Source organism: Pongo abelii, chromosome 12 (genome assembly GCF_028885655.2).
Source record: "Pongo abelii isolate AG06213 chromosome 12, NHGRI_mPonAbe1-v2.0_pri, whole genome shotgun sequence".
Classification (NCBI taxonomy): domain Eukaryota; kingdom Metazoa; phylum Chordata; class Mammalia; order Primates; family Hominidae; genus Pongo; species Pongo abelii.
This window is the reverse complement of record NC_071997.2, coordinates 103,146,492-103,159,808: the sequence shown is the minus strand read 5'-3', so window position 1 is coordinate 103,159,808 and position 13,317 is coordinate 103,146,492. Positions and strand designations below refer to the sequence as shown.

At 40.6% G+C, this 13,317-nt stretch overlaps 1 protein-coding gene across 1 annotated transcript in view; it reads right to left on the bottom strand.

The window, feature by feature from the left end:
* The window catches only part of ALK (ALK receptor tyrosine kinase), a 725,336-nt gene that overhangs the window by 443,547 nt on the left and 268,472 nt on the right, over positions 1 to 13,317 (bottom strand). The gene's annotated exons all lie outside the window — the stretch shown is intronic.

Below are 13,317 nucleotides of genomic sequence, written 5' to 3'. Positions count from 1 at the left end.
AAATTATAACACTTTAAAAAATATAGGATAAAATTTTGAGGAAGCAGGGCAACGTAAAGAGTTCTTAGACTTGACACCAAAAAACACTATCTATAAAAGAAAAATTTGGTAAATTAGATTTCATCAAAATTAAAAACTTTTGCTCTGCAAAAAGATCCTGTTTATAGGAAGAAAAGATAAGCTGCAGACTGGGAGAAAATATTTACAAACCACACTTCTGAGAAAAGACTAGTATCTAGAATATTTAAAAACCTCAAAATTCAACAATTAAAAAAATTCAAATTAGAAAACAGGCAAAAGATTTAAAGAGACATTGTATCAAAAAGGATAAACAGCTGGAAAATAAGCGCATGAAAGATGTTAAATATCATTAACTATTAGGAAAACGCAAATTACAACCACACTGAGCTATCACCTCACATCTATCAGAATGGCTATGATAAAAAATGACAACACCAAATACTGATAAGGATTAGGAGAAACTGCATCACTCCTACATCGCTGATGAGAGTAACATGGTACAGCCACTCTGGAAAATAGTTTGGCAGTTTCTTATAAAAGTAAACATGCCATTACCACAGGACTCAGTGGTTGCTCTCCTGAAAATGTATTCCAGAGAAATGAAGACATTATTCACACAAAAATCTGTACACAAATATTTAGAGCAATTTTATTCATAATGGTCCCAAACTAGAAACCAACATGTTCTTCCATGGATGAATGGTTAAACAAACTGTGGTACCTCCATACCGTGGAATATCACTCAGCAATAAAAGAAATAAATTATTCATACGTGTGAAAACTTAGATACATCTCCAGAAAATGTATGGTGAGTAAGAAAAGCCAAGTTCAACAGGTTTTAGGCCTTATGACTCCATTTGAATAGCGTGTTTAAAATTGTAAAAGTGTAGAAATGGAGAAGAGATTAGTAGTTTCCAGGCGTTAAGGAAGTGATGAGAGAGGAGGGAAGTGGATGAGAATATAAAAAAGCAACAGGCGGGTGGATCCTCTGAGGTCAGGAGTTCGAGACCAGCCTGGCCAACATGGTGAAATCCTGTCTCTACTAAAAAATACAAAATTAGCTGGGCGTGGTGGTACAGGCCTATAATCCCAACTACTTGGGAGGTTGAGGTAGGATAACTGCTTGAACCCACGAGGTGGAGGTTGCAGTGAGCCAACATCGCGCCACCGCACTCCAGCCTGGGTGACAGAGCGAGACTCTGTCTCCCAAAAAAAAAAAAAAAAAAAAAAAGAGGAATCTTTTTGGTGCTGGGAATGTTCTGTACCTTAGCTCTGTCAATGTCGATATCGTGGTTGTGATATTACACTTATGTTTTCAAGATATTACCGTTAGTGGAAATTGTGTAAAAAGGGAAATGAAATCTATATTATTTTATAACTGCATATGAATCCATAATTCTTTCAACATAATAAGTTTAATTAAAAGATATATAGTTGCTATTAAAACTCAAGCTGGTAATTAAACCCGATACGGAATTTTGAAATAAACTTAAAAAAAATCAATGTATATGTAAATGAAATAAGCAGAGAGCTCTAGTGTTCAGATCAGAGCTTTTCAGAGGGCTGTGGAATATGTTCTTCTCTATTGACTCCATTTTCCCTAAAGCACACCTTAAACTTGATACTTGGAGGGCTCTGATAGTCATTTCTGGCACCTCAACAATGATGGAAAGTGGAGGCAGGAAGCTGGGACACCAGCACCTGCTAACTGCATGACCATGGGAACCTGCAATATAGGAAGGTAATGGTGTCTACCATGCTGAGTTATCATGAAGTTTGTGCCTAGGGACACAGAACATGACTGTACATCAACACATAGTAACTTTTCGCCAATATCAACCTTCATTGACTAGTATACACCTTCCAAGAGCTCCTCCTACCCTAACGATGCTGTGGATGAAAGCTCTCCACTCAAGCAATCTTCATTTTGTTTGGGGAGACAAGAATGATGAGAGCCAGGACAGCCTCGAGTGTCAGGGAACTTGTTTGTGGCAACGACCACAGGGCAAGGATGATGGAGTAGGGTGTGGGTGGGGGGAGATGGATGCGGATAATGCTGGGGCAGGGGTATGTACACCAAGGATGTGGCTGAATCCTTGCAAGGATCTCGTCCTTTCTCTTCTGCCTGCCTGTTCGTCCTCTCCCAGCTTCACATGGAACAGCTCCTTATCTCACCCATGGAGTGGCCTGTTTCTTGCCCTACAGTTTCTCTGCTCTAACACCATCTGAAATGGGCTGTAGAGGATCTGCCTATTTGGGATCAGAAGACTGGGACTGAACCACAGCACCTCCTCTCATTAGCTAGTGACCTCTGACAAATCTCTCTCCCTGAGCCATATACATGTTTATACATGTTTTACCCATATACAAAATGCAGAGAATGAGGCTCCTTCACAAATCAGCCTGTGTGAGGGACATACATGGCATCCTGTGTTCAGTACATGTGGACCACATGGTTGCTCCTGCTCTCTTAGACAAGAAATAAATGCCAGCTTTGTTGAAAACAAATAGGGTTTCCACAGCAATACTGGGCACGTAAGGAGAATTAGAAAGTAGCTGAAATTATAGTCTTAGCTAAGAAAACACTCTAATTCTGACCTTATAGTAGAAGCCCTCATGCCAGCAGAAATCTAGCTTTCACACAGAATTTCAGGACAGGTTACAGGGCTCATATTTAGCCACTCCCCAGAAAAGGATTCAGATCTTGAATGGAGGTCGGCATCACTCACACTTCTGGGTCACTTGAGGGTAGCTTCGGCAAGAGATCAGGAACAAAACCACCTCCGTAAGCTGTTCCAGAGGGTTCCTCTTCTAGAAACCCTGCTGTGTCCTTGTGTGGTGCACAGACACCCATGTCAGCAGGGCTCCTTCTGTGCATTGCACCTGCCAGGACCACCCACAGATAGGAACCCTCTGCAAGTTAAACGGAATGTATCTCAGAGCCTCATGCATTTCTTTCTGTCATTTATCTCCTTGCCCCATTCCACTAAGGATTTGAGCAAACTTACAAGACTTCGCACTCTAAAATAAAAAGCTACAAATAATTTAATAAATTGAGACCGGGGAGAATATATTTAGAATAGGAAATCAAGACCAGGGCAAAGTTACACTGCCAGGTGTGCGAGCTATAGGCTTCTACAGTTACAAAAATTGAGCAGAGAATGTGACTCTGAGCTTTCCGGCAGCCAAAGCTAAGAGAGAAAAACATGGTTCACAAATTCAGTGAACATAAGGCAAACACTCACCAGTTTCTCAAGGAAGCAAAGGTCTTCCTGACATTTAAATCTACAAGAGACATTTCTTAAGTGTGTCTTTACATAGGGAACAGGGAGTGCCGTTGTGAACAGCATCTTCAACAACATCCTATGAAAGTTCAGGTCCAGGGTTTGCATGATTTCATCCACGTATCCTCCCAGAGTAACAGTGCCACCACAGTTCTAGGAAACCTAGATCAAATGTGCTGGGTCTTGACGTTCAACTTAGGGATAAAACATATTTTAATCACTTAAACTTTTTTAAACATGGTGGAAGCGTAGGGGAGATGCAACTACAGAAGAAGAAGCTCAGCACCTAATGCTGCGAATTAGACAGAGGGAGGTCCAGTGCCTCCAGTTCCCCCTTCTGTCTCCATGATTCTGTATTGCAATTTCAGTACCTGGTGGATTCTCAAACATTCATCTCCTCAGTAAATAACTATTAAGCATTTACTATGTGCCGGGTGATATAGTTTGTATACTTGTCTCCAATTAAATCTCACATTGAACAGTAATCATCAATGTTGGAGGTGGGGCTTGGTGGGGAAGGGACTGGATCATGGGGGTGGAATTCTCATGAGTGGTTTAGCACCAGCCCCTTGGCACTGTTTGCATGAGGGTGAGTGAGTTCTTATGAGCTCTGGTTGTTTAAAAGTGTGTGACACCTACTTTCTACGATCTGTCTCTTGCTTCTGCTCTGGCCAAGTGATGTGCCTGCTTCCCCTCTGCCTTCTGCCAGGATTGTAAGTTTCCTGAGGAAAGAAGCTGAGCAGGTGCCACATTCTGTACATGCCTGTACATGAGAAGCTGTACAGGCCACATTCCTGTACAGCCTACAGAACTGTGAGCCATTAAACCTCTTTTCTTATAAATTATCCAGTCTTAGGTATTTCTTTAGAGCAATGTGAAAATGGCCTAATATACCAGGTATGTGTTGAACAATATGGAGTTAGTTTTGAAAGGACAGTTATGTCCTTTTGGGGCTTACTATTAGTGGAGGAAGAAATATATTAAGCAAGTAATTACTGGTGTAGACACTGCTACCAATGGTGAAGTGCCAGGATTATGGAAGGGGTCCACATGGGGTGTTGAATTAGTCAGGTAGTGAAGGAGAAATAGACATTTAAGCTGAGATCTTAAGGATAAGAACTAAACAGCTAGGGAAAGAGTATTATGAATAGAAAGAAGAGCATGTACAAATCCCCTAAGTGAGAGAGGTGTTAGAACATTCCAGAAACTGGAGATGTCGGGACATTCCAGAAGCTGAAAACAGTATAGTGCTTGGCGGGGGCAGTGATGGTGAGGGGAAGAAGAGGAACGGCTCCCAATGGGGCTGCTGAAGGAAGTGGCACACTTCATTAAGGGCCTGGAAAGCTTTGCCAAGGATTTGTGTTTTATCCTAAAATAAATAGGCAGATATTGGCAGGTTTCAAGCAAGGGAATTTTAGTGCCAGTTCACAGTTCTGATGATCACTAGCTGCTGTGTGAAAAAAAGGATAGGAAGATGACAAGAGTGGAGTCAGGGAGGCCACAGTCTTTCTAGGATTAGGTTATCTGAGCAGGAGGTGGGGCTGGCAAGAGTCTTGAATGAACAATAGGTCAGTACCAGAAAAGAAAGGATGACCACAGCGCAAGATTCTGAAAAACAATCCAATTGCCTGCAAGTGAACCACCGCAAGTCCAGTACATTGTGAGTCAGATCTGCTGAACGCAACAGCCCCTGGGAAAAACAGGGGCCCTGAGACAGACACTAATAACAATGCAAAGTCATTCATGCTTTTATTGTTCAGTTATAATGAGTCCACTCATCTTGGTAATAATAATAATGATGTGTTTGAATAACATAATTGCTTAATAGCCATTCCTTACCACCACCACCACCACCCCCTACTATTAGCACAACACTAAAACAACTTAGAGTATTTGTCATTCTAAAAGAGGCAGAAAAAATTGCTTTTCTCTGCTAGTAGCTTTTAAGAAATAAATTATATAGAGGATCCAGTTATTTCTGTGGCTTTAAAGGGGAACCTTCACTTAGGGCATCAAAATGTATAAGGGTTATCCTTTCAGAAAAGCCCCTTTCATATAAACAGAAACTTTTCTTCATGGAATTCAATTAGTCTCTGGGCCTCAGTTTTGCTATCCCTAATGGGGGATCAGACTAATTTGTGGTTTCCAAACCCAGGTATACATAAGAATGAGCTAGGAAACTTATCAAATATTCACCTGTTTGGGCTCCATCCGTGATTCTCTGTATGTGGAGCCTGAGAATTTGTATTCTGAACCACTTGCTTGGATGACCTCTCAAGTTCCTTCTGTCTTCAAAAGTCTAGGACACTGCTTTGCAGTGTGGTCCACCTGGGAGCTTGTCAGACATACAGAATCTCAGCCCCACCCCAGACCTGCTGAAGTAGAATTTACTCTTTCAACAAGAGTCCTGGAAGATTTGGAGGAACATTAAAATTTGAGAAGTTCTAGTCTAGGACTCTACCTTTCAAATATGCACCTTATTTCCTATAGTTCAGGAAAACCTGGCAGTTGGAGAAGAAACCAAATTTACAGCAGAAGCAGAGCAACTCAGTGGCTGAGCTTTGAATGCAATTCGGTTGTCCTTTATCAGCAAGGACAGAATGCCTCTCTCACAGCCATAAATAAGCTCAGAGGAAAGAAGCTGAATCAGCAAAGGTAAATCAAGTCCTGAATTGTGCCTGCTCATGCATATATTGAGAGACAAACAAAAAAGGAAGCACTAAAATCTCCTGCATATTTCTTTAAAATATATAAATAGTAGATAATCAGAGGTTGACTTCAAATCTGGGTCTGCATAAATTTCTTCTCAGGAGTATTAAATATCCTCCTTCCTTTCAGCTTCCTTTTTCACTGGGTCCTTCTCATCCTGAGCTGTATTCTGAAGTTTCTCTCCTGTCTCAGACTCGACTCTCCCCTATTCAGCTCTTCTTTAAAAAAAGAAAAACAGGCAAATCAAAATAAGCAACAACAACAAAAAACCTGTTATAATTTCTTCCATTAGTACTACATGGATAAATCCCAAATCTCTTTCCATATTTACCTCTCTACTTGAATTTAAACTCAGTTTGCCTACTGTCTTCAGGAATTGTTTCAGTAACTATCATTTAGTCATTCATTCCACCAACTTTTATTTAGCACCTACTTAGTTTGGTACCCCAAGTATCATACTATGTGAGATTAAATCCAACCTGCTTCTTTCCTCTGGGAGCTCAGAGTTTATTAGAGATTTAAACTTTAGGAATAATAATAACACCTAATAGAAAGTGAGAAGTGAAGATTTAAAAGAGACAGAGATAAAATGGTATGGGGGAAAGCCAAAGAAGATAATCTTTTCGGCTGGGGAAAAATAATAATGGTTTCTTGGGGGTCATGGTGGGTTTGAAATATGCATTGAAAAGTTAAAATGATATGGGCAGGTGTTCAAGTTTCCAGGGCTGGTACTGGGAAGCAAGATACATCACCGGGAAAGGGAATAGCATCTGCAAAGGAAAAGTGGTTACCATATATAGTGTGTGGAAGTCTGAAAATAACAAAGTTGACTTGAGTGGCCCCTGCATGAAGACAAGTAATTCAAAAAATATGTTGGAAAGATTGTGGAGGGTTTACAATTATAGTCTAAGAAATTTGAGCTTTATTCTAAAGCAATAGGAGCAACCAATAACTTTCTCAATAGAGGAGTGACACAGCCAAGCCTGAGCCTTTGGAGGAAAATGCTGGCTAAGAGAATTGGACACTGAAAACCTAGAGGAAGGGCATCGCAAAAGGCTTGGTGGAGGGCAATGAGGACCTGAGCCAGGAGCGGGGTGAACAGTGGGGAGGCCATTTATAACTGTGGCTCTGCCTTATAACTTAGACCTTCTTCCCTGAGCTGGCTCAGATCAATCAGGTTAGGCAGGGGAGGAAATCGGCATACTATAACAATCGAAATCTACTAGTTTCCTGCTATCCTTCAGTATTTTTCACCTAGAGCTGCTTCTAGCTTTCCCTGTGGTTTCAGAAACACAGAGAGATTACAGTCGTGTTGGTGTGTCTTTGCAAGAGCAGAATAAATCCTATGTATCTTTTCAAATTAAGGTTTTTTTCCCCCCACTCTCCAGGGAAAGCAGCAACTTCTCCATTCATGTAGGAATCAAATTGTTAGCCATTATGTTTGCTGATCATTTACAGAAGTTTATACCCCTAGCAACCAGATATGCTCAGTTTGTCTCCAACACAGACGGAAGACCTTAAAAAAACAAAAAGCTCAACCTTTACTAGAAACAAATTTCTAAAAGCACATATTAAAAAGGTAAGTTTTAAAAACAATTCATGCATGGATCATTCCTTAAATAGAAATTTCAAGTAGTTTCAGAAAATCAGAATTAATTATAATGATCCTGACTTGCTTGGTTCATTCCCCTAGGAATATCTCATAAATATTCAGTGTGTTTATATTTCACTGGCTCTGGGTGCAAGGACTCCAGGCCAAGCACCCAATGTCAATTCTCCACAGCGTGCTCCAGGTCCCACAGTCTTGGAGGCCTTGGAGATGTCCCAAAGCCAAGACTGCCCAGAAAGACCCAGGTCCAATCCTTGAGAGTAGCAAACTAAAAATAAGAGCCTTTACTTTTTCCTCTTTTCTTCTATTTTGTAATATTTTTGCTACCACCAGGCGGTAGTAGGTAAGTGCATCTATGAGAAAGGTGGAGTTATCAAAGTGCAAAAGCTCAGTTTCGGGAAATTACCAAAACAAACTCTGTTTAATGAGAGTCTGGAAATCTTAATAGGATCAATATGACACACGGAACAAAACCAAAAATACAAATATAAATGAGGTGTCTTTCCTTGTGGGAAAAGTCAGAAAATGTGTATTCAGTTGTTTTCAACAACAAATGAACTTGGCTTCTTTCATATAAGACCCAATGGTCAGCTTGAGGAATGTCCCGCATTTTCACCCACATTTTTCTCAGATTCCAAATACCGGCATGGTATCATTTTCATGAAAAGAATAAAGCGTACTCCATTAGAATCATCATAAAATCTTAGAATTTTAGAGCTAGTAGGAGCTTTTTCACTTTACAAATGAGGAGACTGGCCCTAGAGAAGTTTCATGGTGACTTGGTGGAATGGACCAGGGCCCAGCAATTCCTCCTCCAGCCAGGCTTTTTCCCCCATCCTGTGCCACCACTGCTCCTATCAAGGAGTGTGTTTTTCCACCCAGTGGTCAACCCTCAGCCCTTAGATGCTTTTCTTTGGCCATAGACAGCATTTACCCACAGCTGGTCACTCCCACACCCACACTTCCTTCACCTGACTTCTGGGACACAGGGCTGTCTTGGTTTTCCTTCTACCTCATCATCCTTTCTTTAATCACATTTACTGGTTCCTTCTCATCTCCCCAAGATGCTAGTATTGGAGTTCCATGGGGCCCAGCCTTTGGTCTTCTACTCTTTCTTAGCTACAGTCGTTCATTCCCTTGGGAAATCTCCTTCAGTCTCATCTCCCTAGTGACCAACTCCCCAGTGAAGACCCTGGATTTGTATCTTCAGCCGAGACCACTGCCCTGAGATCCAGGGCCCTTTATCTCTCTTCCTTCTTAAGATCTCCACTTGGGCATTGTTATGGATTGAATGATTCCAGTTTCCCACATTAGAACCGAAATTCATGAGTCGCTGACACAAACTTGATCTACCTGTAGTCATTTCTAACCCCAATTAATTGCAACTTTATCCCCCCAGGCCAAAACCATTGGAGTCACTCTTGTTTCCTCTCTTTCTCTCACATTCTATGTCCAAGTCATTGGCTCTTTCTCAAAAACACCACTCCTTACCATCTGCCCTTCCAGCATCTGATACAAGTTGTCTTTTTCTTGCTTAGTTTCTTGAAAATATTTCTACACATCTACAAGCTTCAGCCGTTGTTTCACTATAGTCTCAACTTGACAGCTAAAGGGGTCCTTTTAAAACTTGCATTAGAACATGTTTCCCCTTTGCTCCAAACCCTCCAAAACCTCCCATTTCCCTAAGAGTATAAGCCAAAGTCCTTATGATGTTTCCAAGACCCTTACAGCCTGCCCCGAAGCCTCTCTGACCTCATCTCCTGCCACTCTCCTCCTGGCTTACTCTGCTCTAGCCACATGGTCATCTTGCCATCCCTGACTATTCCAGGCATTCTCCTGCTTCAGGGCCCTTGTGGCCATTACTCCCTCTGCCTGGTCGGCCCTCGCGAGATGGCTGTGTGGCGCATTATCTGACCTCCTTCAATTCTTTGTTCAAATGTCTCTGTCACACAAAGCTTTCCTGACCGCCCTTTCAAAAATTGTGCCACACCACTCCTGCCTTCCTTGCTTTATTGTCCTTTATAGCACTTATTTACTTTCAACACATTGTATATTTTGCTTATTTTTTCTATTTCTTCTTATGAGTGTATAAGCATCAAGAAAGCAAGGATTGATGTTGGTTGTGTTCACTGATGGGTCTCTGTGTATAAACCAGTTCCTTGCACTGTTGTATCGAATCAATGTGTGTTGAACAAATAATTGTGGTGTGAATGAATGGATGAATCCAAGTCTAGTTTCCTTGTAATATAATATATGGCTCTTCTTCCAATTTCACATTCTTCTGGGCTTGGCAAAATCAGTTTTGAATACAACTGCTCCTAGTAATGGAAGTTATGTTAGAAAATTCAATACGGCAATGAACTTCTGCCATCACTTCTGTATTGTGGCATGTAAGGCTTGTTCTCTAAGAGTTGTGTATATCTCCTTAAGTGCTATACTTATAGTTCAGATGAGCTGCCACTAGGTAGAACTCTGGGCATTCAGTTAGGAGCTCTGCATCTCTAATCTGTCTCTTCTTCTCCCTGCATACTGTCCTGGGCCAGGCCCACATAGTCTCCTGTTAGGTCACTTGCATCAGCTTCTCAGTTGATTTCCCCATTCTTAGTCTTTCTCTCCTAATTCCCACCTAACCAGAATGATCTATCTCAGTGGCCTACAATCTTTCATTTTCAGTGGTCACTCCTTTGTAATTCTAGGTAGACTCATATATAGAACAGAGCATCTCTGTTTGAAGCTCTTTCTTTCACCCCACCTCAAGGCAGCCTGTGAAGAAGCCTCCAGAATTCAGGGAGCTGTATAATGAAGTTCATATTCCCCTGATCAAGCCAGTCCATACACTTAGCTTGAATGCCCCTTTTCACACAAACCATCAAGGGCTTCTTATTGCTCAGAGAAGTCTTTCATCTACCATAGTAATCCATGCATCATGCTCATGATTTTTTCTTTTTTCTTTTTTTTTGCCACAGTCATATGCCTCTCTTACTATTATTCACCTAATGTTTTTCTTAAAACTAACTCATATTTATAAACTTAAATTCAGTTTGGGGAATCTAAATCATTATTGTCACCACCATGAACTAAAACCCAATGTGTCATTCATTATGAATAGAAGAGAATATTAAAATTAAATATATAGGGATTCGGATGACAAAGTTATCGTGTTCATCTGTAAGTGTGCACCACACTGTAGGGAAACACTGCCTAGAGAATAAAGCTGCAGCTCCTTTACCCAGTTTGTTCAACCCTCTCCATGAAGAGGAAAATTCTTAAAGTTCTCTGCACGCTGTTTCGCACCTCATTGACTTTGCTTATGCAGTTCCCTTGGCCTGGAATGCCTACCCCAATTAATTTAGTTTTAGGTTTAAACATTTTTTAATTTTTATTAAAGTATTACACATAAATAATTTGAAAAATCAATTAGTACTCTAGGCTTATAACAAAACACAGCTGCCCCTCCCTCCTAATTCTCCCTTCCTAGAGCATACACTTTCTTTTTTTAAAAAATTGTGATGAAATACACATAACATAAAATTTACCATTTTACTCATTTTTAAGTATATAGTTTGCTGGTATTAAGTACATTCACAGTCCTGTGCAACCATGAACACCACCCATCTTCAGAACTCTTTTCACCTTGTAAACCTGAAACTCTGTGCTCATTAAACACCAATTCACTCCCCACTCCCTCATTCCCCTAGTCTCTGGCAATCACCATTCTACTGTCTGTCTCTATGAATTTGACTACTCTAGGTACCTCATGTAAGTGGAATCATACAGTGTTTGTCCTTTTGTGACTGGCTGATTTCATTTAGCATCATTATTTCAAACCTCACTCATGTGGTAGCATGACTACTTTCTTTTGTCATTATGCTAGGAATTCTCTTTTCCTCTCTTCTGAAATGGATTCTCTGTCTTCTGGATCCCATGTTTTCCTATTCTTTGTTTTATTCTCTTATTTTGATGTGGCATATCCTTCAGTAACTTTTTAAGTAAGGATGCACAACAAGCACATATTTTGAGACTTTACGTGTGTAAAAAAAAATCTTTATTTTAACTTCACATTTAATGATAGTTTGGCTGGGTATGGAATTCTAAATTGGAAATTATTTTCCATTCACATTTTGAACACATTTATCAACTGACTTCTAGGTCCCCAAATTGCAGATGTTAATGCAGACGCTATTCTGATTCCCTATCATTTGTAAACGATCTATATTTTTTCCTTTGCAAGATATACAATCTTTATTTTCTAGTACTCTAAAGTTTTATAATTATATGGTATTGTGTATGCCTTTTATAGTGTAGGATTCAATTATGCTGGACACTTTCTGAGGTTACAATGTGTGTGTGAGAGAGAGTGTGTGTATGTGAGAGAGAGAGAGAAAGAGTGTGTGTGTGTGTAACAGAGTGTGTGTGTTTCATGTTTATTCCTGCTCCCTGTATTGACTCTGAGACCCTCACCCCACCTCATCGCTGACCTTTGTTTTAATTTGCGTTTTGGTTTCAGTCACTGTACTTTCTGTTAGAACTGCTACCGTCAAATATCTGTTGATCTTTGGTTGTTCTTTATGAAAAATTCAAAGCCAATTGGAATTTCTATGCACATGAATGAGGGCTGTTGCCTTGTAAACCTCACAGGAGGGTGATTGGGCCAGGAATGAACCACTGAATGGAGGATTCCCCATGGCAATAACAGATTTTTTTCTTGGGCATGCCAGTCTCCTTGAGGAATAACCCCCTTTTTTCCCTTAGTAGGGGGGCATACGACTAACTACACTGTTCTGAAGTCTGAAAGAGGAGCAGGCTAGGACACCTCACTGTTCAGGATACAGATTCTTCCTCAACCTCCTGGTGGTTAGTATGGTGGACACCCATGCTCTCATCTCTGCCTGGCTTGTGGACTCTGTCCTTATATTCCATTTGGGGTCCCTCTATTCTCTCCCTCAGTTGACTCACCTTTGCCCTCCAGCCCTTAATTCGGCCCCCCATGGCCTGCTTTCCTCCGTGGCTAGCCCTCAGCTCAGATATGATAACCCTAATATCTTTTCATGAACTCATGATTTTTATCTTTCACAAAAGAAAGACAGCATATGGATCGACCCCAAAATCTATGCAGAGGACAGAAACCCTTTGGGAATCAAACTCCACATCCTTAGAACCACAAGGAAGGGAAGGAAGGACAAGTGTCCAACCCATGCCTTCCAGAGTTTCAGACCCCTGACTCTAAGACCCTAAGTAACAAGAGATTGAAGATGAATATTAGGGAGTATTTTACACTGAAGCAAGCCTTCAAATGGCTATATACAAAATAGATGCTCTAATGAAACATATCAAGATGAACTGAACATAGGGATAGGTTAGCAGGTATAAAAGTCCTAATCTTCTAATCCTGTATTGGTCTTTCCAGTGACCAGACCCCCTCCCGAAGCTAGGTAGGGGCTGCCAGTCATCAGTCAATCATTAGCATATGCAAAAATGCATCACTTTGGAATTTCTAAGGATTTTAGGATTTGGAAGCCAAGAAATGGGATAAAAAAACTAAACATATTTCACAATATCACATCAAGAAACTTTTATTATGGAAAAGGGTAACTCTCTTTAAGGTGGCTTATTACTAGAAGTAAGATTTGGGGTCTTAAGATGTCTTGGGGCTTCCTTAACAATCGACTTCCTAGTACTTTTTGATGAAGCACT